Source organism: Bombina bombina, chromosome 7, assembly GCF_027579735.1.
Source record: "Bombina bombina isolate aBomBom1 chromosome 7, aBomBom1.pri, whole genome shotgun sequence".
In the NCBI taxonomy this organism is placed as follows: domain Eukaryota; kingdom Metazoa; phylum Chordata; class Amphibia; order Anura; family Bombinatoridae; genus Bombina; species Bombina bombina.
In genome coordinates this window covers 300,042,309-300,067,280 of record NC_069505.1, presented here as the reverse complement: position 1 = coordinate 300,067,280, position 24,972 = coordinate 300,042,309, and the positions used below count along the sequence as shown (strand labels likewise).

Below are 24,972 nucleotides of genomic sequence, written 5' to 3'. Positions count from 1 at the left end.
TAGGGTTAGGATTCCTAGGATATTGTCCTTTCTACAAGAGGGTTTAGAAAAGGGCTTATCCGCTAGTTCACTAAAGGGACAGATTTCTGCTCTGTCTATTCTTTTACACAAGCGTCTGGCAGAGAATCCAGACGTCCAGGCCTTTTGTCAGGCTTTGACTAGAATTAAGCCTGTGTTTAAAACTGTTGCTCCTCCTTGGAGCTTAAACTTGGTTCTTAAAGTTCTTCAGGGTGTTCCGTTTGAACCCCTTCATTCCATTGATATTAAACTTTTATCTTGGAAAGTTCTGTTTTTGATGGCTATTTCCTCGGCTCGAAGAGTCTCTGAGTTATCTGCCTTACATTGCGATTCCCCTTATCTGATCTTTCATTCAGACAAGGTAGTCCTGCGTACTAAACCTGGGTTTTTGCCTAAGGTTATTTCTAACAGGAATATCAATCAAGAGATTGTTGTTCCATCATTATGTCCTAATCCTTCTTCAAAGAAGGAACGTCTTTTGCATAATCTAGACGTGGTCCGTGCCCTGACGTTCTACTTACAGGCAACTAAACTTCTTCTCTGTTTGTCGTTTACTCTGGACAGAGGAGAGGTCAAAAGGCTTCGGCTACCTCTCTCTCTTTTTGGCTTCGTAGCATAATACGTTTAGCCTATGAGACTGCTGGACAGCAGCCTCCTGAAAGAATTACAGCTCATTCCACTAGAGCTGTGGCTTCCACCTGGGCCTTTAAGAATGAGGCCTCTGTTGAACAGATTTGCAAGGCTGCAACTTGGTCTTCTCTTCATACTTTTTCCAAATTTTACAAATTTGACACTTTTGCTTCTTCGGAGGCTGTTTTTGGGAGAAAGGTTCTACAGGCAGTGGTTCCTTCTGTTTAATGTTCCTGCCTTGTCCCTCCCATCATCCGTGTACTTTAGCTTTGGTATTGGTATCCCATAAGTAATGGATGACCCGTGGACTGAACACACTTAACAAGAGAAAACATAATTTATCTAAAAAGTCAAAGAGAGAGAACAGCACTCCATGAGATATAACAGAAGCTGGATTAACTTCCATGCATGTTCATTTTTATTGAAAAAAAAAAACATAATTTATGCTTACCTGATAAATTTATTTCTCTTGTAGTGTGTTCAGTCCACGGCCCGCCCTATCTTTTTTGAGGCAGGTTCTAAATTTTAAATTATAACTCCAGTCACCACTGCACCCTATAGTTTCTCCTTTCTCGTCTTGTTTCAGTCGAATGACTGGATATGACATGTGAGGGGAGGAGCTATATAGCAGCTCTGCTTGGGTGATCCTCTTGCAACTTCCTGTTGGGAAGGAGAATATATCCCATAAGTAATGGATGACCCGTGGACTGAACACACTACAAGAGAAATAAATTTATCAGGTAAGCATAAATTATGTTTTTTAAACGGTGCCGGAGTTGTACTGTTTTTTTACCTCAGGCAGCAATTCGAAGAAGAATTTGCCTGAGGTTTTTTCTCCAACATAGGTGTGTCCGGTCCACTGCGTCATCCTTACTTGTGGGATATTCTCTTCCCCAACAGGAAATGGCAAAGAGCCCAGCAAAGCTGGTCATATGATCCCTCCTAGGCTCCGCCTACCCCAGTCATTCTCTTTGCCGTTGCACAGGCAACATCTCCACGGAGATGGCTAAGAGTTTTTTGGTGTTTAAATGTAGTTTTTATTCTTCAATCAAGTGTTTGTTATTTTAAAATAGTGCTGGTATGTACTATTTACTCTGAAACAGAAAAGAGAAGAAGATTTCTGTTTGTGAGAGGAAGATGATTTTAGCAAACGTTACTAAAATCGATTGCTGTTTCCACACAGGACTGTTGAGATGAAGTAACTTCAGTTGGGGGAAGCAGTTGGCAGACTTTTCTGCCTGAGGTATGATGGCCACATTTCTAACACGACTTGGTAATGCTGGAAGGCTGTCATTTTCCCTATGGGGACCGGTAAGCCATTTTCTTAGATTAAGTATAAGAATAAAGGCTTTATAAGGGCTTAAAAAACTGGTAGACATTTTTCTGGGCTAAAACGATTACTTGCTAAGCATATTTGACAGATTATAGCGCTTTATAGTTATTATAATCTTGGGGATTGTTGTTAAAAAACGGCAGGCACTGTATGGACACCTTTTTCAGATGGGGGCCTTCTCTAGTCATAGGCAGAGCCTCATTTTCGCGCCACTAATGCACAGTTGTTTTTGGAAGGCAAGGCATGCAGATGCATGTGTGAGGAGCTAAGATCCACTGAAAAAGCTTATAGAAGGCGTCATTTGGTATCGTATTCCCCTCTGGGCTTGGTTGGGTCTCAGCAAAGCAGATTCCTGGGACTGTATAGGGGTTAAATGTAAAAACGGCTCCGGTTCCGTTATTTTAAAGGTTAAAGCTTTCAAATTTGGTGTGCAATACTTTTAAGGCTTTAAGACACTGTGGTGACATTTTGGTGAATTTTGAACAATTGCTTCATACTTTTTTGCATATTCAGTAATAAAGTGTGTTCTGTTTAAAATTTAAAGTGACAGTAACGGTTTTATTTTAAAACGTTTTTTGTGCTTTGTTGACAAGTTTAAGCCTGTTTAACATGTCTGAACCATCAGATAAACGATGTTCTATATGTATGAAAGCCAATGTGTCTCCCCATTTAAATATATGTGATAATTGTGACAGGGTGTCCAAACAAAGTAGGGACAATGATGCCACAGATAATAATAGTGCCCAAGATGATTCTTCAGATGAGGGGAGTAAGCATGGTACTGCATCACCCCCTTCTGTGTCTACACCAGTTTTGCCCACACAAGAGGCCCCTAGTACATCTAGTGCGCCAATACTTATTACTATGCAACAATTAACGGCTGTTATGGATAATTCTATTGCAAATATTTTATCTAAAATGCCTACTTATCAAAGAAAGCGCGATTGCTCTGTTTTAAACACTGAAGAGCAAGAGGACGCTGATGATAACGCTTCTGACATACCCTCACACCAATCTGAAGGGGCCAGGAGGGAGGTTTTGTCTGAGGGAGAAATTTCAGATTCAGGAAAAATTTCTCAACAAGCTGAACCTGATGTTGTAACATTTAAATTTAAATTAGAACATCTCCGCGCACTGCTTAAGGAGGTATTATCTACTCTGGATGATTGTGACAATTTGGTCATTCCAGAGAAATTATGTAAGATGGACAAGTTCCTAGAGGTTCCGGTGCCCCCCGATGTTTTTCCTATACCCAGGCGGGTGGCGGACATAGTAAACAAGGAATGGGAAAGGCCCGGCATACCTTTTGTGCCTCCCCCTATATTTAAGAAATTATTTCCTATAGTCGACCCCAGAAAGGACTTATGGCAGACAGTCCCTAAGGTCGAGGGGGCGGTCTCTACTCTAAACAAACACACTACTATTCCCATAGAAGATAGTTGTGCCTTTAAAGATCCTATGGATAAAAAATTAGAGGGTTTGCTTAAAAAAATGTTTGTTCAGCAAGGTTACCTTCTTCAACCAATTTCATGCATTGTTCCTGTCACTACGGCAGCGTGTTTCTGGTTCGAAGAACTAGAAAAGTCGCTCGATAAAGAATCTTCGTATGAGGAGGTTATGGACAGAGTTCATGCACTTAAATTGGCTAACTCTTTTATTCTAGATGCCGCTTTGCAATTAGCGAGATTAGCGGCGAAAAATTCAGGGTTTGCTATCGTGGCGCACAGAGCGCTCTGGCTAAAGTCTTGGTCAGCGGATGTGTCTTCCAAGACAAAATTGCTTAACATCCCTTTCAAGGGCAAAACACTGTTTGGTCCTGATTTGAAGGAGATTATTTCAGACATCACCGGAGGAAAGGGCCACGCCCTTCCTCAGGATAGGTCTTTTAAGGCTAGAAATAAGCCTAATTTTCGTCCCTTTCGCAGAAACGGACCAGCCTCTACTTCTACATCCTCTAAGCAAGAGGGTAATACTTCTCAACCCAAACCAGCCTGGAGACCGATGCAAGGCTGGAACAAGGGTAAGCAGGCCAAGAAGCCTGCCACTGCTACCAAAACAGCATGAAGGGATGGCCCCCGATCCGGGACCGGATCTGGTGGGGGGCAGACTTTCTCTCTTTGCTCAGGCTTGGGCAAGAGATGTTCAGGATCCTTGGGCACTAGAAATAGTTTCTCAAGGTTATCTCCTGGAATTCAAGGAACTACCCCCAAGGGGAAGGTTCCACAGGTCTCAATTATCTTCAAACCAAATAAAAAGACAGGCATTCTTACATTGTGTAGAAGACCTGTTAAGGATGGGAGTAATTCATCCAGTTCCAATAAGAGAACAAGGGATGGGGTTTTACTCCAACCTGTTCATAGTTCCCAAAAAAGAGGGAACGTTCAGACCAATTCTAGATCTCAAGATCCTAAACAAATTTCTCAGGGTTCCATCGTTCAAAATGGAAACCATTCGAACGATTCTTCCTACCATCCAGGAAGGTCAATTTATGACCACGGTGGATTTAAAGGATGCGTACCTCCATATTCCTATCCACAAGGAACATCATCAGTTCCTAAGGTTCGCTTTTCTGGACAAGCATTACCAGTTTGTGGCACTTCCATTCGGATTAGCCACTGCTCCGAGAATTTTCACAAAGGTACTAGGGTCCCTTCTAGCGGTTCTAAGACCAAGGGGCATTGCAGTAGTACCGTACTTGGACGACATCCTGATTCAAGCGTCGTCTCTGTCAAAAGCAAAGGCTCATACGGACATCGTCCTAGCCTTTCTCAGATCTCACGGATGGAAAGTAAACATAGAAAAAAGTTCTCTTTCCCCGTCAACAAGAGTTCCCTTCTTGGGAACAATAATAGACTCCTTAGAAATGAGAATTTTTCTGACAGAGGTCAGAAAATCAAAACTTCTAAGCTCTTGTCAAGTTCTTCATTCTGTTCTTCGTCCTTCCATAGCGCAGTGCATGGAAGTAATAGGATTGATGGTTGCAGCAATGGACATAGTTCCTTTTGCACGAATTCATCTAAGACCATTACAACTGTGCATGCTCAGACAGTGGAATGGGGATTATACAGACTTGTCTCCGACGATTCAAGTAGATCAAAGGACCAGAGATTCACTCCGTTGGTGGCTAATCCTGGACAACCTGTCACAGGGAATGAGCTTCCGCAGACCAGAGTGGGTCATTGTCACGACCGACGCCAGTCTGGTGGGCTGGGGCGCGGTCTGGGAACCCCTGAAATCTCAGGGTCTATGGTCTCGGGAAGAATCTCTTCTCCCGATAAACATTCTGGAACTGAGAGCGATATTCAATGCTCTCAAAGCTTGGCCTCATCTAGCAAAGGCCAAATTCATAAGGTTTCAATCAGACAACATGACGACAGTCGCATATATCAACCATCAGGGGGGAACAAGGAGTTCCCTGGCGATGGAGGAAGTGACCAAGATAATTCAATGGGCGGAGGATCACTCCTGCCACTTGTCTGCAATCCACATCCCAGGAGTGGAAAATTGGGAAGCGGATTTTCTGAGTCGTCAGACATTCCATCCGGGGGAGTGGGAACTCCACCCGGAAATCTTTGCCCAAATAACCCAATTATGGGGCATTCCAGACATGGATCTGATGGCGTCTCGTCAGAACTTCAAGGTTCCTTGTTATGGGTCCAGATCCAGGGATCCCAAGGTGTCTCTAGTGGATGCACTAGTAGCACCTTGGACCTTCAAACTAGCTTATGTATTCCCGCCGTTTCCTCTCATTCCCAGGCTGGTAGCCAGGATCAATCAGGAGAGGGCATCGGTGATCTTGATAGCTCCTGCGTGGCCACGCAGGACTTGGTATGCAGACCTGGTGAATATGTCATCGGCTCCACCATGGAAGCTACCTTTGAGACAGGACCTTCTTGTTCAGGGTCCATTCGAACATCCGAATCTGGTTTCTCTCCAACTGACTGCTTGGAGATTGAACGCTTGATTTTATCAAAGCGTGGGTTTTCAGATTCTGTAATAGATACTCTGATTCAGGCTAGAAAGCCTGTAACTAGAAAAATTTACCATAAGATATGGAAAAAATATATCTATTGGTGTGAATCTAAAGGATTCCCATGGAACAAGATAAAAATTCCTAGGATTTTATCCTTTCTACAAGAGGGTTTGGAGAAGGGATTATCTGCAAGTTCTCTGAAGGGACAGATTTCTGCGTTATCTGTTTTACTTCACAAAGGCTGGCAGCTGTGCCAGACGTTCAAGCGTTTGTTCAGGCTCTGGTTAGAATCAAGCCTGTTTACAGACCTTTGACTCCTCCCTGGAGTCTTAATCTAGTTCTTTCAGTTCTTCAAGGGGTTCCGTTTGAACCCTTACATTCCGTAGATATTAAGTTATTATCTTGGAAAGTTTTGTTTTTGGTTGCATTTTCTTCTGCTAGAAGAGTTTCTGAGTTATCTGCTCTGCAGTGTTCTCCGCCCTATCTGGTGTTCCATGCAGATAAGGTGGTTTTGCGTACTAAGCCTGGTTTTCTTCCGAAAGTTGTTTCCAACAAGAATATTAACCAGGAGATAGTTGTACCTTCTTTGTGCCCGAATCCAGTTTCAAAGAAGGAACGTTTGTTACACAATTTGGACGTAGTCCGTGCTCTAAAATTCTATTTAGAGGCCACTAAAGATTTCAGACAAACTTCTTCTTTGTTTGTTGTTTATTCTGGTAAAAGGAGAGGTCAAAAAGCAACTTCTACCTCTCTTTCTTTTTGGCTTAAAAGCATTATCCGTTTGGCTTATGAGACTGCCGGACGGCAGCCTCCTGAAAGAATCACAGCTCACTCCACTAGGGCTGTGGCTTCCACATGGGCCTTCAAGAACGAGGCTTCTGTTGACCAGATATGTAAGGCAGCGACTTGGTCTTCACTGCACACTTTTGCCAAATTTTACAAATTTGATACTTTTGCTTCTTCAGAGGCTATTTTTGGGAGAAAGGTTTTGCAAGCCGTGGTGCCTTCCATTAGGTGACCTGATTTGCTCCCTCCCTTCATCCGTGTCCTAAAGCTTTGGTATTGGTTCCCACAAGTAAGGATGACGCCGTGGACCGGACACACCTATGTTGGAGAAAACAGAATTTATGCTTACCTGATAAATTACTTTCTCCAACGGTGTGTCCGGTCCACGGCCCGCCCTGCTTTTTTAATCAGGTCTGATGAATTATTTTCTCTAACTACAGTCACCACGGTATCATATGGTTTCTCCTATGCATATTTCCTCCTGTACGTCGGTCGAATGACTGGGGTAGGCGGAGCCTAGGAGGGATCATATGACCAGCTTTGCTGGGCTCTATGCCATTTCCTGTTGGGGAAGAGAATATCCCACAAGTAAGGATGACGCCGTGGACCAGACACACCGTTGGAGAAAGTAATTTATCAGGTAAGCATAAATTCTGTTTTTCTAGAGGATGATAAGAACTAGAAAATGCTGACAGTGCCTGGTATAGTTCAAGTAAGCCTAATTGCAGTGATTTAATAACGACTGGCATCATGCTTGCAGTAAAGGGTAATTTTGTTTTTTAATGAGGTGATAAATCGTTATTTGGGGCTTAGTTTTTCACATGGCTTATTTTACTCCTAGGAATAGTTTTTTAAGGCCCTCTGACTTTGAGTGCATGGTGGGAGGGGCCTATTTTCGCGCTCTAATTGCGCAGTTGTTTCTTACATTTGAGACATCCAGCTTCCCTGAAGGAGTCCCCTGACATATTGGACCTCTGTAAGGGGTGTTTGTGCCTAAAAAAGTCGTTTTATGGGAAGGTAGGAGCAACAGTATAGCTGTGGCAGTTTGCTTGTGACTGTTATAACGGTTTTTACCGTTTTTTTGCTTCGTTTTTGAACCTGAGGGGTTAATCATCCATTTGCAAGTGGGTGCAATGCTATTTTAGTCTATTATATACACTGTAAAAAAATTCATAGTTAACTGCTTTTTTCACTGTTTTGCAGTTTTTGTGTTTGTTTTTTTCCCTTAAAGGCACAGTACCTTTTTTTTATATTCTGCTTTTTCACATTAATTAAAGTGTTTTCAAAGCTTGCTGGTCTCATTACTAGTCTGTTAAACATGTCTGACATAGAGGAAACTCCTTGTTCATTATGTTTAGAAGCCATGGTGGAACCCCCTCTTAGAATGTGTACCAAATGCACTGATCTTACTATAAGTTATAAAGACCATATTTTGGCTTTAAAAGATTTATCACCAGAAGAAATTGACAAGGGGGAAGTTATGCCGACTAACTCTCCCCACGTGTCAGATCCTTTAACTCCCGCTCAAGAGGCGCCAAGTACATCTAGCCCGCCCATTACGTATACTTTACAAGACATGGTGGCAGTTATGAATCATACTCTTACAGAAGTATTGTCCAAACTGCCAGGGTTACAAGGAAAGCGAGACAGCTCTGGGGCTAGAAAAAATACAGAGCTCTCTGACGCTTTAGTAGCTATGTCCGATATACCCTCACAATGTGCAGAAGCCGAAGGAGAGCTTCTATCTGTGGGTGATTTTTCTGAATCAGGGAAGACACTTCAACCTGATTCTGATATGTCTACATTTAAATTTAAGCTTGAACACCTCCACATGTTGCTCAGGGAGGTTTTAGCAACTCTGGATGACTGACGCCATTGTAGTCCCAGAGAAATTGTGTAAATTGGATAAATACTACGCAGTGCCTGTTTACACTGATGTTTTTCCAATACCTAAGAGGTTTTCAGAAATTATTACTAAGGAATGGGATAGACCAGGTGTACCATTCTCTCCCCCTCCTGTTTTTAAAAAGATGTTTCCCATAGATGCCGCTACACGGGACTTGTGGCAAACGGTCCCTAAGGTGGAGGGAGCAGTCTCTACTCTAGCGAAGCGTAAAACTATCCCTGTCGAGGACAGTTGTGCTTTTCTAGACTCAATGGACAAAAAATTAGAGGGTTACCTTAAGAAATTTTTTATTCAACAAGGTTTTATTCTCCAGCCCCTTGCATGCATTGCCCCTGTCACTGCTGTTGCGGCCTTCTGGTTTGAGTCTTTAGAAGAGGCTCTACAGGTAGAAACCCCATTGGATGATATCCTTGACAAGCTTAAAGCTCTTAAGCTAGCCAATTTATTTGTTTCTGACGCCGTTGTTCATTTAACCAAACTAACGGCTAAGAACTCAGGTTTTGCTATTCAGGAGCATAGGGCGCTATGGCTTAAATCCTGGTCAGCTGACGTTACTTCAAAGTCTAAGCTTCTCTACATTCCCTTCAAGGGGCAGACCCTATTTGGGCCTGGACTGAAGGAGATCATTTCTGATATTACTGGAGGAAAAGGTCACGCCCTTCCTCAGGATAGGTCCAACAAATTAAGGACCAAACAGCCTAATTTCCGTGCCTTTCGAAACTTCAAGAGTGGCGCAGCTTCAACTTCCTCTAATACAAAACAAGAGGGAAATTTTGCCCAGTCCAATCCAGTCTGGAGACCTAACCAGGCTTGGAACAAAGGAAAGCAGGCCAAAAAACCTGCTGCTGCCTCTAAGACAGCATGAAAGATCAGCCCCCGATCCGGTAACGGATCTAGTAGGGGGCAGACTTTCTTCGCCCAGGCTTGGGCAAGAGATGTCCAGGGTTCCTGGGCGTTGGAAATTGTGTCCCAGGGATATCTTCTGGACTTCAAAGCTTCTTCCCCAATAGGAAGATTTCATCTCTCACAATTATCGGCAAACCAGATAAAGAGAGAGGCATTCTTACATTGTGTTCAAGACCTCCTAGTTATGGGAGTGATCCACCCAGTTCCAAAGGAGGAACAGGGGCAAGGCTTCTATTCCAATCTGTTTGTAGTTCCCAAGAAAGAGGGAACCTTCAGACAAATCTTAGATCTCAAGATCCTAAACAAATTTCTCAGGGTCCCATCCTTCAAGATGGAGACTATTCGAACCATCCTACCTATGATCCAGGAGGGTCAATATATGACTACCGTGGACTTAAAGGATGCTTATCTGCACATTCCGATACACAGAGATCATCGGTTTCTCAGGTTCACCTTCCTAGACAGGCATTACCAGTTTGTGGCTCTTCCCTTTGAGTTAGCTACGGCACCAAGAATCTTTACGAAGGTTCTGGGGTCACTTCTAGCGGTCCTAAGGCCACGGGGTATAGCAGTAGCCCCTTACCTAGAAAACATTCTAATACAGGTGTCGAATTTTCAAATCGACAGGTCCCATACAGACATTGTTCTGGCATTTCTGAGGTCGCATGGGTGGAAAGTGAACAAAGAAAAAAGTTCTCTATCCCCTCTCACAAGTTTCCTTCCTAGGAACGCTGATAGATTCTGTGGAAATGAAGATTTACCTGACAGAGGCCAGGTTGTCAAAACTTCTACATTCCTGCCGTGTTCTTTATTCTACTTCTTGCCCTTCGGTGGCTCAGTGTATGGAAGTAATCGGCTTAATGGTAGCGGCAATGGACATAGTGCCGTTTGCCTGCCTACATCTCAGACCGCTGCAACTCTGCATGCTCAGTCAGTGGAATGGGGATTACACAGATTTGTCCCCTCTTCTAAATCTGGATCAAGAGACCAGGGATTCTCTTCTCTGGTGGTTATCTCGGGTCCATCTGTCCAAGGGTATGACCTTCCGCAGGCCAGATTGGACAATAGTAACGACAGATGCCAGCCTTCTAGGCTGGGGTGCAGTCTGGAACTCCCTGAAGGCTCGGGGCTTGTGGACTCAGGAGGAGACGCTCCTTCCGATAAACATTCTGGAACTAAGAGCGATATTCCATGCTCTTCAGGCTTGGCCTCAGCTAGCTGCGGTCAGGTTCATCAGATTTCAGTCGGACAACATCACGACTGTAGCCTACATCAACCATCAAGGGGGAACAAGGAGTTCCCTAGCAATGTTGGAGGTTTCAAAAATAATTCTATGGGCAGAGGTTCACTCTTGCCATCTATCAGCTATCCATATCCCAGGAGTAGAGAACTGGGAGGCGGATTTTTTAAGTCGACAGACTTTTCATCCGGGTGAGTGGGAACTCCATCCGGAGGTGTTTGCACAGTTGATTCAACTTTGGGGCAAACCAGAACTGGATCTCATGGCGTCTCGTCAGAACACCAAGCTTCCTTGTTACGGATCCAGGTCCAGGGATCCCAAGGCAGCGCTGATAGATGCTCTAGCAGCGCCTTGGTCTTTCAACCTGGCTTATGTGTTTCCACCGTTTCCTCTGCTCCCTTGTCTGATTGCCAAGATCAAGCAGGAGAGAGCTTCGGTGATTTTGATGGCACCTGCGTGGCCACGCAGGACTTGGTATGCAGATCTGGTGGACATGTCATCCCTTCCACCATGGACTCTACCGCTGAGGCAGGTCCTTCTACTTCAGGGTCCTTTCAACCATCCAAATCTAATTTCTCTGCGTCTGACTGCTTGGAGATTGAACGCTTGATTTTATCAAAACGTGGTTTCTCCGAATCGGTCATTGATACCTTTTAATTCAGGCTCGAAAGCCTGTCACCAGGAAAATCTATCATAAGATATGGTGTAAATATCTAAATTGGTGTGAATCCAAGGGTTAATCATGGAGTAAAGTCAGGATTCCCAGGATATTATCTTTTCTCCAAGAAGGATTGGAGAAGGGATTGTCAGCTAGTTCCTTAAAGGGACAGATTTCTGCTCTGTCCTTTTGCACAATCGTCTGGTGGATGTTCCAGACGTTCAGGCGTTTTGTCAGGCTTTAGTTAGAATCAAGCCTGTGTTTAAACCTGTTGCTCCGCCATGGAGTTTAAATTTAGTTCTTAGTTCTTCAAGGGGTTCCGTTTGAACCTCTGCATTCCATAGATATCAAGCTTTTATCTTGGAAAGTTCTGTTTTGGGTAGCTATCTCTTCGGCTCGAAGAGTTTCAGAGTTATCTGCCTTGCAGTGTGATTCCCCTTATCTGATCTTCCATGCAGATAAGGTAGTTTTGCGTACCAAACCTGGGTTTCTTCCTAAGGTGATATCTAATAGGAATATCAATCAGGAGATTGTTGTTCCGTCACGGTGTCCTAATCCTTCTTCAAAGAAGGAACGTCTATTACACAATATTGACGTGGTTTGTGATTTAAAGTTTTATTTACAAGCTAGTAAAGATTTTCGTCAAACATCTGCATTGTTTGTTGTCTACTCTGGACAGAGGAAAGGCCAAAAGGCTTCAGCAACTTCTCTTTCTTTTTGGTTAAGAAGTATAATCCGCTTAGCTTATGAGACTGCTGGCCAGCAGCCTCCTGAAAGAATTACAGCTCATTCCACTAGAGCGGTGGCTTCCACATGGGCTTTTAAAAATGAGGCTTCTGTTGAACAGATTTGTAAGGCGGTGACTTGGTCTTCGCTTCATACTTTTTCTAAATTTTTACAAATTTGATACTTTTGCTTCTTCGGAGGCTATTTTTGGGAGAAAGGTCTTACAGGCAGTGGTGCCTTCCATTTAAGCGCCTGCCTTGTCCCCCTCCCTTCATCCGTCTCCTATATCTTTGGTATTGGTATCCCACAAGTAATGGATGAATCCGTGGACTGGATACACCTTACAAGAGAAAACAAAATTTATGCTTACCTGATAAATTTATTTCTCTTGTGGTGTATCCAGTCCACGGCCCGCCCTGTCATTTTAAGGCAGGTGTTTTTTATTTTTAAACTACAGTCACCACTGCACCCTATAGTTTCTCCTTTCTCTTGCTTGTCTTCGGTCGAATGACTGGAGGTGGCAGTTAGGGGAGGAGCTATATAGACAGCTCTGCTGTGGGTGATCCTCTTGCAGCTTCCTCTTGGGAAGGAGAATATCCCACAAGTAATGGATGAATCCGTGGACTGGATACACCACAAGAGAAATAAATTTATCAGGTAAGCATAAATTTTGTTTTTAAATGGTACCGGTGTGTACTATTTACTCTCAAGCAGAAAAAAAGATGAAGATTTTTGCCTGGAGGAGGATGATCTTAGCATTTGTAACTAAGATCCATTGCTGTTCCCACAGATGCTGAGGAGTACAGGAAGCTTCAGTTGAACGGTTTTGCAGGCTAGGCTGCACTGAGGTATGTTCAGTCATTTTTTTTTTTCTAGAAAGACTGTGATATTTCAAGAAAAGGGGCTGACATTATCCCCATGAGGGGAAGGGTAAGCTGTGATCAAACACTTATGGTAGTATTACAAGCTTGCATAAGGGCTAAGTTACTCTGCTGGTTGACACTTATATAATAAAACGGTTTTTGCTAAACTTGGTAAAACGTTTTTGGGACTTTTTATTTAGAGGGTTCATTTGGCTTATTTTGTGATTTACATCCCACGTTGTTGTTTTCAACACTTGAGGGGTTGCTTTAAGGCCCATCAGACATTGTGTATGAGGTGGGTGGGGCCTAATTTCGCGCCTTAGATGCGCTGTTGTTTTTTATCTCTGGACAGCAAGCTGTAACACAGGAGGCTCCTAAAGCGGTTTTGGGGCCAAAGCGAAGCTTTATTCCCTCAAATTCAACCCCTAAGGGCAGGTAGGCGCCACAGCAGAGCTGTGGCAGGGTGCTGACTGTATCTTTTCTGTTTTTTTGACTCTTGTCAATCCAGTTTGGTTATTAAGGGATTAATTTGATTCTTTTCTAGTGGTGCAACCTTACTAAGACTTACTACTTATACTGTAAAAAATTTGAAAGATTTGTGACATTTTTAAGCAGTTTTGCAGAACGTGTACATGTTTTTTTCTCTTAAAGGCACAGTACCGTTTTTTTAAAAATTGTTTTACATTGAATAAAGTGTTTTCCAAGCTTGCTTGTCTCATTACTAGCCTGTTAAACATGTCTGACATCAAGGAAACTCCTTGTTCAATATGTTTAGAAGCCATTGTGGAACCCCCTCTTAGAATGTGTCCCACTTGTACCGATATGTCTATAAATTTTAAAGAGCATATTATAGCACTTAAAAATGTATCGCTAGAGGATTCTCAGACAGAAAGAAATGAGGTTATGCCATCTAGTTCTCCCCAAGTATCACAACCAGTTACGCCCGCACAGGTGATGCCAAGTACATCTAGTGCATCTAATTCATTTACCTTACAAGACATGGCAGCAGTTATGAATTCTACCCTCACAGAGGTTTTATCTAAACTGCCTGGGTTGCAAGGGAAGCGTGATAGCTCTGGATTAAGAACAAATGCTGAGCTTTCTGACGCTTTAGTGGCCGTATCCGATATTCCCTTACAATGTTCTGAGGTAGGGATGAGGGATTTGCTTTCTGAGGGAGAGATTTCTTTCATGTAATTAGCAAGAGTCCATGAGCTAGTGACGTATCGGATATACATTCCTACCAGGAGGGGCAAAGTTTCCCAAACCTCAAAATGCCTATAAATACACCCCTCACCACACCCACAATTCAGTTTTTACAAACTTTGCCTCCGATGGAGGTGGTGAAGTAAGTTTGTGCTAGATTCTACGTTGATATGCGCTCCGCAGCAAGTTGGAGCCCGGTTTTCCTCTCAGCGTGCAGTGAATGTCAGAGGGATGTGAGGAGAGTATTGCCTATTTGAATGCAGTGATCTCCTTCTACGGGGTCTATTTCATAGGTTCTCTGTTATCGGTCGTAGAGATTCATCTCTTACCTCCCTTTTCAGATCGACGATATACTCTTATATATACCATTACCTCTGCTGATTCTCGTTTCAGTACTGGTTTGGCTATCTGCTATATGTAGATGAGTGTCCTGGGGTAAGTAAGTCTTATTTTCTGTGACACTCCAAGCTATGGTTGGGCACTTTGTTTATAAAGTTCTAAATATATGTATTCAAACATTTATTTGCCTTGACTCAGAATGTTCAACTTTCCTTATTTTCAGACAGTCAGTTTCATATTTGGGATAATGCATTTCTCCAACATAGGTGTGTCCGGTCCACGGCGTCATCCTTACTTGTGGGATATTCTCTTCCCCAACAGGAAATGGCAAAGAGCCCAGCAAAGCTGGTCACATGATCCCTCCTAGGCTCCGCCTACCCCAGTCATTCTCTTTGCCGTTGTACAGGCAACATCTCCACGGAGATGGCTTAGAGTTTTTTAGTGTTTAACTGTAGTTTTTCATTATTCTGGGGCGCGGTCTGGGGATCCCTGAAAGCTCAGGGTCTTTGGTCTCGGGAAGAATCTCTTCTACCGATAAATATTCTGGAACTAAGAGCGATATTCAATGCTCTCAAGGCTTGGCCTCAGCTAGCGAGGACCAAGTTCATACGGTTTCAATCAGACAACATGACGACTGTTGCGTACATCAACCATCAGGGGGGAACAAGGAGTTCCCTAGCGATGGAGGAAGTGACCAAGATTATTCTATGGGCGGAGTCTCACTCCTGCCACCTGTCTGCTATCCACATCCCGGGAGTGGAAAATTGGGAAGCGGATTTTCTGAGTCGTCAGACATTGCATCCGGGGGAGTGGGAACTCCATCCGGAAATCTTTGCCCTAGTCACTCAGCTGTGGGGCATTCCAGACATGGATCTAATGGCCTCTCGTCAGAACTTCAAAGTTCCCTGTTACGGGTCCAGATCCAGGGATCCCAAGGCGGCTCTAGTGGATGCACTAGTAGCACCTTGGACCTTCAAACTAGCTTATGTGTTTCCGCCGTTTCCTCTCATTCCCAGGCTGGTAGCCAGGATCAATCAGGAGAGGGCGTCGGTGATCTTGATAGCTCCTGCGTGGCCACGCAGGACTTGGTATGCAGATCTGGTGAATATGTCATCGGCTCCACCTTGGAAGCTACCTTTGAGACGAGACCTTCTTGTTCAGGGTCCGTTCGAACATCCGAATCTGGTTTCACTCCAGCTGACTGCCTGGAGATTGAACGCTTGATTTTATCGAAGCGAGGTTTCTCAGATCCTGTTATCGATACTCTTGTTCAGGCCAGAAAGCCTGTAACTAGAAAGATTTACCACAAAATTTGGAAAAAATATATCTGTTGGTGTGAATCTAAAGGATTCCCTTGGGACAAGGTTAAGATTCCTAGGATTCTATCCTTCCTTCAAGAAGGATTGGAAAAGGGTTTATCGGCAAGTTCCCTGAAGGGACAGATTTCTGCCTTGTCGGTGTTACTTCACAAAAAGCTGGCAGCTGTGCCAGATGTTCAAGCCTTTGTTCAGGCTCTGGTTAGAATCAAGCCTGTTTACAAACCTTTGACTCCTCCTTGGAGTCTCAATTTAGTTCTTTCAGTTCTTCAGGGGGTTCCGTTTGAACCCTTACATTCCGTTGATATTAAGTTATTATCTTGGAAAGTTTTGTTTTTAGTTGCAATTTCTTCTGCTAGAAGAGTTTCAGAATTATCTGCTCTGCAGTGCTCTCCTCCTTATCTGGTGTTCCATGCAGATAAGGTGGTTTTACGTACTAAACCTGGTTTTCTTCCAAAAGTTGTTTCTAACAAGAACATTAACCAGGAGATTATCGTACCTTCTCTGTGCCCGAAACCAGTTTCAAAGAAGGAACGTTGTTGCACAATTTGGATGTTGTTCGCGCTCTAAAATTCTATTTAGATGCTACAAAGGATTTTAGACAAACATCTTCCTTGTTTGTTGTTTATTCAGGTAAAAGGAGAGGTCAAAAAGCAACTTCTACCTCTCTCTCGTTTTGGATCAAAAGCATCATCAGATTGGCTTACGAGACTGCCGGACGGCAGCCTCCCGAAAGAATCACAGCTCATTCCACTAGGGCTGTGGCTTCCACATGGGCCTTCAAGAACGAGGCTTCTGTTGATCAGATATGTAGGGCAGCGACTTGGTCTTCACTGCACACTTTTACCAAATTTTACAAGTTTGATACTTTTGCTTCTTCTGAGGCTATTTTTGGGAGAAAGGTTTTGCAAGCCGTGGTGCCTTCCATTTAGGTGACCTGATTTGCTCCCTCCCTTCATCCGTGTCCTAAAGCTTTGGTATTGGTTCCCACAAGTAAGGATGACGCCGTGGACCGGACACACCTATGTTGGAGAAAACAGAATTTATGTTTACCTGATAAATTTCTTTCTCCAACGGTGTGTCCGGTCCACGGCCCGCCCTGGTTTTTTTAATCAGGTCTGATAATTTATTTTCTTTAACTACAGTCACCACGGTACCATATGGTTTCTCCTATGCTAATATTCCTCCTTAACGTCGGTCGAATGACTGGGGTAGGCGGAGCCTAGGAGGGATCATGTGACCAGCTTTGCTGGGCTCTTTGCCATTTCCTGTTGGGGAAGAGAATATCCCACAAGTAAGGATGACGCCGTGGACCGGACACACCGTTGGAGAAAGAAATTTATCAGGTAAACATAAATTCTGTTTTTAATTTAACATTTTTCTTACCTTAAAATTTGACTTTTTCCCTGTGGGCTGTTAGGCTCGCGGGGGCTGAAAATGCTTCATTTTATTGCGTCATTCTTGGCGCGGACTTTTTTTGCGCAAAAATTCTATTTCCGTTTCCGGCGTCATACGTGTCGCCGGAAGTTGCGTCATTTTTTGACGTTATTTTGCGCCAAAAATGTCGGCGTTCCGGATGTGGCGTCATTTTTGGCGCCAAAAAGCATTTAGGCGCCAAATAATGTGGGCGTCTTATTTGGCGCGAAAAAATATGGGCGTCGCTTTTGTCTCCACATTATTTAAGTCTCATTTTTTATTGCTTCTGGTTGCTAGAAGCTTGTTCTTTGGCATTTTTTCCCATTCCTGAAACTGTCATTTAAGGAATTTGATCAATTTTGCTTTATATATATGTTGTTTTTTCTCTTACATATTGCAAGATGTCTCACGTTGCATCTGAGTCAGAAGATACTACAGGAAAATCGCTGTCAAGTGCTGAATCTACCAAAGCTAAGTGTATCTGCTGTAAACTTTTGGTAGCTATTCCTCCAGCTGTTGTTTGTATTGATTGTCATGACAAACTTGTTAAAGCAGATAATATTTCCTTTAGTAAAGTACCATTGCCTGTTGCAGTTCCTTCAACATCTAAGGTGCAGAATGTCCCTGATAATATAAGAGATTTTGTTTCTGAATCCATAAAGAAGGCTATGTCTGTTATTTCTCCTTCTAGTAAACATAAAAATTTTTTTTTAAAACTTCTCTCCCTACAGATGAATTTTTAAATGAACATCATCATTCTGATTCTGATGATTCCTCTGGTTCAGAGGATTCTGTCTCAGAGGTTGATGCTGATAAATCTTCATATTTATTTAAAATGGAATTTATTCGTTCTTTACTTAAAGAAGTACTAATTGCTTTAGAAATAGAGGATTCTGGTCCTCTTGATACTAATTCTAAACGTTTAGATAAGGTATTTAAAGCTCCTGTGGTTATTCCAGAAGTTTTTCCTGTTCCTAATGCTATTTCTGCAGTAATTTCCAAAGAATGGGATAATTTGGGTAATTCATTTACTCCTTCTAAACGTTTTAAGCAATTATATCCTGTGGCGTCTGACAGATTAGAATTTTGGGACAAGATCCCTAAAGTTGATGGGGCTATTTCTACCCTTGCTAAACGTACTACTATTCCTACGTCAGATGGTACTTCGTTTAAGGATCCTCTAGATAGGAAAATTGAATCCTTTCTAAGAAAAGCTTATCTGTGTTCAGGTAATCTTCTTAGACCTGCTATATCTTTGGCTGATGTTGCTGCAGCTTCAACTTTTTGGTTGGAAACTTTAGCACAACAAGTAACACATCGTGATTCTCATGATATTATTATTCTTCTTCAGCATGCTAATAATTTTATCTGTGATGCCATTTTTGATATTATCAGAGTTGATGTCAGGTTTATGTCTCTAGCTATTTTAGCTAGAAGAGCTTTATGGCTTAAAACTTGGAATGCTGATATGGCTTCTAAATGAACTTTACTTTCCATTTCTTTCCAGGGTAACAAATTATTTGGTTCTCAGTTGGATTCCATTATTTCAACTGTTACTGGTGGGAAAGGAACTTTTTTACCACAGGATAAAAAATCTAAAGGTAAAAACAGGGCTAATAATCGTTTTCGTTCCTTTCGTTTCAACAAAGAACAAAAGCCTGATCCTTCATCCTCAGGAGCAGTTTCAGTTTGGAGACCATCTCCAGTCTGGAATAAATCCAAGCCAGCTAGAAAGGCAAAGCCTGCTTCTAAGTCCACATGAAGGTGCGGCCCTCATTCCAGTTCAGCTGGTAGGGGGCAGGTTACGTTTTTTCAAGGAAATTTGGATCAATTCTGTTCACAATCTTTGGATTCAGAGCATTGTTTCAGAAGGGTACAGAATTGGTTTCAAGTTGAGACCTCCTGCAAAGAGATTTTTTCTTTCCCGTGTCACAGTAAATCCAGTAAAAGCTCAAGCATTTCTGAAATGTGTTTCAGATCTAGAGTTGACTGGAGTAATTATGCCAGTTCCAGTTCCGGAACAGGGGATGGGGTTTTATTCAAATCTCTTCATTGTACCAAAGAAGGAGAATTCTTTCAGACCAGTTCTGGATCTAAAAATATTGAATCGTTATGTAAGGATACCAACGTTCAAGATGGTAACTGTAAGGACTATCTTACCTTTTGTTCAGCAAGGGAATTATATGTCCACAATAGATTTACAGGATGCATATCTGCATATTCCGATTCATCCAGATCATTATCAGTTCCTGAGATTCTCGTTTCTGGACAAGCATTACCAATTTGTGGCTCTGCCGTTTGGCCTAGCTACAGCTCCAAGAAATTTTACAAAGGTTCTCGGTGCCCTGCTGTCTGTAATCAGAGAACAGGGTATTGTGGTATTTCCTTATTTGGACGATATCTTGGTACTTGCTCAGTCTTTACATTTAGCAGAATCTCATACGAATCGACTTGTGTTGTTTCTTCAAGATCATGGTTGGAGGATCAATTTACCAAAAAGTTCTTTGATTCCTCAGACAAGGGTAACTTTTCTGGGTTTCCAGATGGATTCAGTGTCCATGACTCTGTCTTTAACAGACAAGAGACGTCTAAAGTTGATTGCAGCTTGTCGAAACCTTCAGTCACAATCATTCCCTTCGGTAGCCTTATGCATGGAAATTCTAGGTCTTATGACTGCTGCATCGGACGCGATCCCCTTTGCTCGTTTTTCACATGCGACCTCTTCAGCTCTGTATGCTGAAGCAATGGTGCAAGGATTACACGAAGATATCTCAATTAATATCTTTAAAACCGATTGTTCGACACTCTCTAACATGGTGGACAGATCACCATCGTTTAATTCAGGGGGCTTCTTTTGTGCTTCCGACTTGGACTGTAATTTCAACAGATGCAAGTCTCACAGGTTGGGGAGCTGTGTGGGGATCTCTGACGGTACAAGGAGTTTGGGAATCTCAGGAGGTGAGATTACCGATCAATATTTTGGAACTCCGTGCAATTTTCAGAGCTCTTCAGTTTTGGCCTCTTCTGAAGAGAGAATCGTTCATTTGTTTTCAGACAGACAATGTCACAACTGTGGCATACATCAATCATCAAGGAGGGACTCACAGTCCTCTGGCTATGAAAGAAGTATCTCGAATTTTGGTTTGGGCGGAATTCAGCTCCTGTCTAATCTCTGCGGTTCATATCCCAGGTGTAGACAATTGGGAAGCGGATTATCTCAGTCGCCAAACGTTGCATCCGGGCGAATGGTCTCTCTTCACCCAGAGGTATTTCTTCAGATTGTTCAAATGTGGGAACTTCCAGAAATAGATCTGATGGCGTCCCATCTAAACAAGAAACTTCCCAGGTATCTGTCCAGATCCCGGGATCCTCAGGCGGAGGCAGTGGATGCATTATCTCTTCCTTGGAAGTATCATCCTGCTTATATCTTTCCGCCTCTAGTTCTTCTTCCAAGAGTAATCTCCAAGATTCTGAAGGAATGCTCGTTTGTTCTGCTGGTAGCTCCGGCATGGCCTCACAGGTTTTGGTATGCGGATCTTGTCCGGATGGCCTCTTGCCAACCGTGGACTCTTCCGTTAAGACCAGACCTTTTGTCACAAGGTCCTTTTTTCCATCAGGATCTGAAATCCTTAAATTTAAAGGTATGGAGATTGAACGCTTGATTCTTGGTCAAAGAGGTTTCTCTGACTCTGTGATTAATACTATGTTACAGGCTCGTAAATCTGTATCTCGAGAGATATATTATAGAGTCTGGAAGACTTATATTTCTTGGTGTCTTTCTCATCATTTTTCCTGGCATTCTTTTAGAATACCGAGAATTTTACAGTTTCTTCAGGATGGTTTAGATAAGGGTTTGTCCGCAAGTTCTTTGAAAGGACAAATCTCTGCTCTTTCTGTTCTTTTTCACAGAAAGATTGCTATTCTTCCTGATATTCATTGTTTTGTACAAGCTTTGGTTCGTATAAAACCTGTCATTAAGTCAATTTCTCCTCCTTGGAGTTTGAATTTGGTTCTGGGAGCTCTTCAAGCTCCTCCGTTTGAACCTATGCATTCATTGGACATTTAAATTACTTTCTTGGAAAGTTTTGTTCCTTTTGGCCATCTCTTCTGCCAGAAGAGTTTCTGAATTATCTGCTCTTTCTTGTGAGTCTCCTTTTCTGATTTTTCATCAGGATAAGGCGGTGTTGCGAACTTCTTTTGAATTTTTACCTAAAGTTGTGAATTCTAACAACATTAGTAGAGAAATTGTGGTTCCTTCATTATGTCCTAATCCTAAGAATTCTAAGGAGAAATCGTTGCATTCTTTGGATGTTGTTAGAGCTTTGAAATATTATGTTGAAGCTACGAAATCTTTTCGTAAGACTTCTAGTCTATTTGTTATCTTTTCCGGTTCTAGAAAAGGCCAGAAAGCTTCTGCCATTTCTTTGGCATCTTGGTTGAAATCTTTAATTCATCTTGCCTATGTTGAGTCGGGTAAAACTCCGCCTCAGAGAATTACAGCTCATTCTACTAGGTCAGTTTCTACTTCCTGGGCGTTTAGGAATGAAGCTTCGGTTGACCAGATCTGCAAAGCAGCAACTTGGTCCTCTTTGCATACTTTTACTAAATTCTACCATTTTGATGTATTTTCTTCTTCTGAAGCAGTTTTTGGTAGAAAAGTACTTCAGGCAGCGGTTTCAGTTTGAATCTTCTGCTTATGTTTTTCGTTAAACTTTATTTTGGGTGTGGATTATTTTCAGCAGGAATTGGCTGTCTTTATTTTATCCCTCCCTCTCTAGTGACTCTTGTGTGGAAAGATCCACATCTTGGGTAGTCATTATCCCATACGTCACTAGCTCATGGACTCTTGCTAATTACATGAAAGAAAACATAATTTATGTAAGAACTTACCTGATAAATTCATTTCTTTCATATTAGCAAGAGTCCATGAGGCCCGCCCTTTTTTTGTGGTGGTTATGATTTTGTATAAAGCACAATTATTCAAATTCCTTATTTTATATGCTTTCGCACTTTTTTTATCACCCCACTTCTTGGCTATTCGTTAAACTGAATTGTGGGTGTGGTGAGGGGTGTATTTATAGGCATTTTGAGGTTTGGGAAACTTTGCCCCTCCTGGTAGGAATGTATATCCCATACGTCACTAGCTCATGGACTCTTGCTAATATGAAAGAAATGAATTTATCAGGTAAGTTCTTACATAAATTATGTTTTCTGATTCAGGTAAGATGCTCCCTCAGACAGACTCTGATATGACGGCCTTTAAATTCAAGCTAGAACACCTCCGCTTGTTGCTCAGGGAGGTATTGGCGACTCTGGATAATTGTGACCCTATTGTGGTTCCAGAGAAGAAGTGTAAAATGGACAAATACTTAGAGGTCCCTGTTTACACTGATGTCTTTCCGGTCCCAGATATTGTTTCTAAGGAGTGGGATAGACCAGGTATACCGTTCGCTCCCCCTCCTACTTTTAAGAAAATGTTTCCCATATCTGACACCATGCGGCAAACAGTCCCTAAGGTGGAGGGAGCTATTTCTACACTAGCTAAGCGTACAACTATACCTATTGAAGACAGTTGTGCTTTCAAAGATCCTATGGATAAAAAATTAGACGGTCTCCTAAAGAAAATTTTTGTTCATCAAGGTTTTCTTCTCCAACCTATTGCATGCATTGTTTCTGTAACTACTGCAGCTGCTTTTTGGTTCAAGGCTCTAGAGGAGGCTCTCCAGGGGGAGACCCCATTAGATGATATTCTGGATAGAATTAAGGCTTTTAAGCTGGCTAATTCTTTCATTACAGATGCCGCTTTTCAACTGGCTAAATTAGCGGCAAAAAATTCAGGTTTTGCCATTTTAGCGTGGAGAGCGTTATGGCTTAAGTCCTGGTCAGCTGATGTGTCATCAAAATCAAAGCTTTTGACCATCCCTTTCAAAGGTAAGACCCTATTCGGGCCTGAACTGAAAGAAATTATTGCAGACATCACTGGAGGGAAGGGCCATACCCTCACTCAGGATAAAACAAATAAAATAAAGACCAAACAAAATAATTTTCGTTCCTTTCGAAACTTCAAGAGTGGTCCCACTTCAGCTTCCCCTGCTGCAAAGCAAGAGGGGACTTTTGCCCAATCCAAGTCAGTCTGGAGACCTAACCAGGCTTGGAACAAGGGTAAACAGGCCAAGAAGCCTGCAGCGGTTCCAAGAACGGAACAAAGGCAAGGGTTTTTCTCCAACGTGTTTGTGGTTCCCAAAAAAGAAGGAACTTTCAGACCAATCTTGGATCTCAAGATCCTAAACAAATTCCTCAGAGTCCCGTCTTTCAAGATGGAGACTATCCGGACTATTCTGCCTCTGATCCAGGATGGTCAATATATGACCACCATGGACCTAAAGGATGCATATCTGCACATCCCTATCCACAGAGATCATCACAGATTCCTCAGGTTCGTCTTTCTGGACAGACATTACCAGTTCGTGGCCCTTCCCTTCGGGTTGGCCACGGCTCCCAGAATTTTCACAAAGGTGCTAGGGTCCCTTCTGGCGGTTCTAAGACCACGAGGCATAGCAGTGGTGCCTAATCTAGACGACATCTTAATTCAGGTGTCTACTTTCCAATTAGCCAAGTCTCAAACGAACATCGTGTTGGCTTTTCTAAGGTCTCATGGGTGGAAGGTGAACATAAAAAAGAGAGTTCTATCTTCCCTCTCACAAGAGTTTCCTTCCTAGGAATTCTGATAGACTCGGTAGAAATGAAAATCTTTCTGACGGCGGTAAGGAAATTAAAATTCGTAAACACCTGCCAAGCTCTTCATTCCATTCCACGGCCGTCAGTGGCTCAGTGTATAGAGGTAATCGGACTTATGGTAGCGGCAATGGACATAGTTCCATTTGCTCGCTTACACCTCATACCACTGCAACTATGCATGCTCGAACAGTGGAATGGGGATTATGCAGATTTATCTCCTCAGATAGATCTGGAACAGGAGACCAGAGATTCTCTTCTCTGGTGGTTATCACAGGTCCACCTGTCTCGGGGAATGTGTTTCCGCAGACCAGAGTGGATCATAGTTATGACAGATGCCAGCCTGCTGGGCTGGGGTGCAGTCTGGAACTCCCTGAAAGCTCAGGGGTTATGGTCTCAGGAGGAGACTCTCATCCCGATAAACATTCTGGAACTGAGAGCGATATTCAATGCGCTTCAGGCGTGGCCTCAACTAGCTGCGGCCAAATTCATCCGGTTTCAGTCGGACAACATCACGACTGTTGCTTATATCAATCATCAAGGGGAAACAAGGAGTTCTCTAGCGATGATAGGTTTCCAAAATAATCAGATGGGCAGAGACTCACTCTTGCCATCTTTCAGCAATCCATATCCCAGGAGTAGACAACTGGGAGGCGGATTTCCTAAGTCAACAGACTTTTCATCTGGGGGAGTGGGAACTCCATCCGGAGATGTTTGCCCAACTGATTCGACTATGGGGCACACCAGAATTGGATCTGATGGCATCTCGTCAGAAGGCCAAACTTCCTGGTTATGGGTCCAGGTCAAGGGTTAAGGCAGTACTTATACCTGCTCTAGCAGTACCCTGGTCCTTCAACCTGGCCTATGTGTTTCCACCATTCCCTCTCCTTCCTCGTCTGATTGCCAGAATCGAGCAGGAGA

At 42.8% G+C, this 24,972-nt stretch overlaps 1 protein-coding gene across 1 annotated transcript in view; it reads left to right on the top strand.

Annotated features, from left to right (window-relative positions):
* Positions 1-24,972, top strand: part of PPP4R2 (protein phosphatase 4 regulatory subunit 2) — a 177,649-nt gene that overhangs the window by 107,584 nt on the left and 45,093 nt on the right. The gene's annotated exons all lie outside the window — the stretch shown is intronic.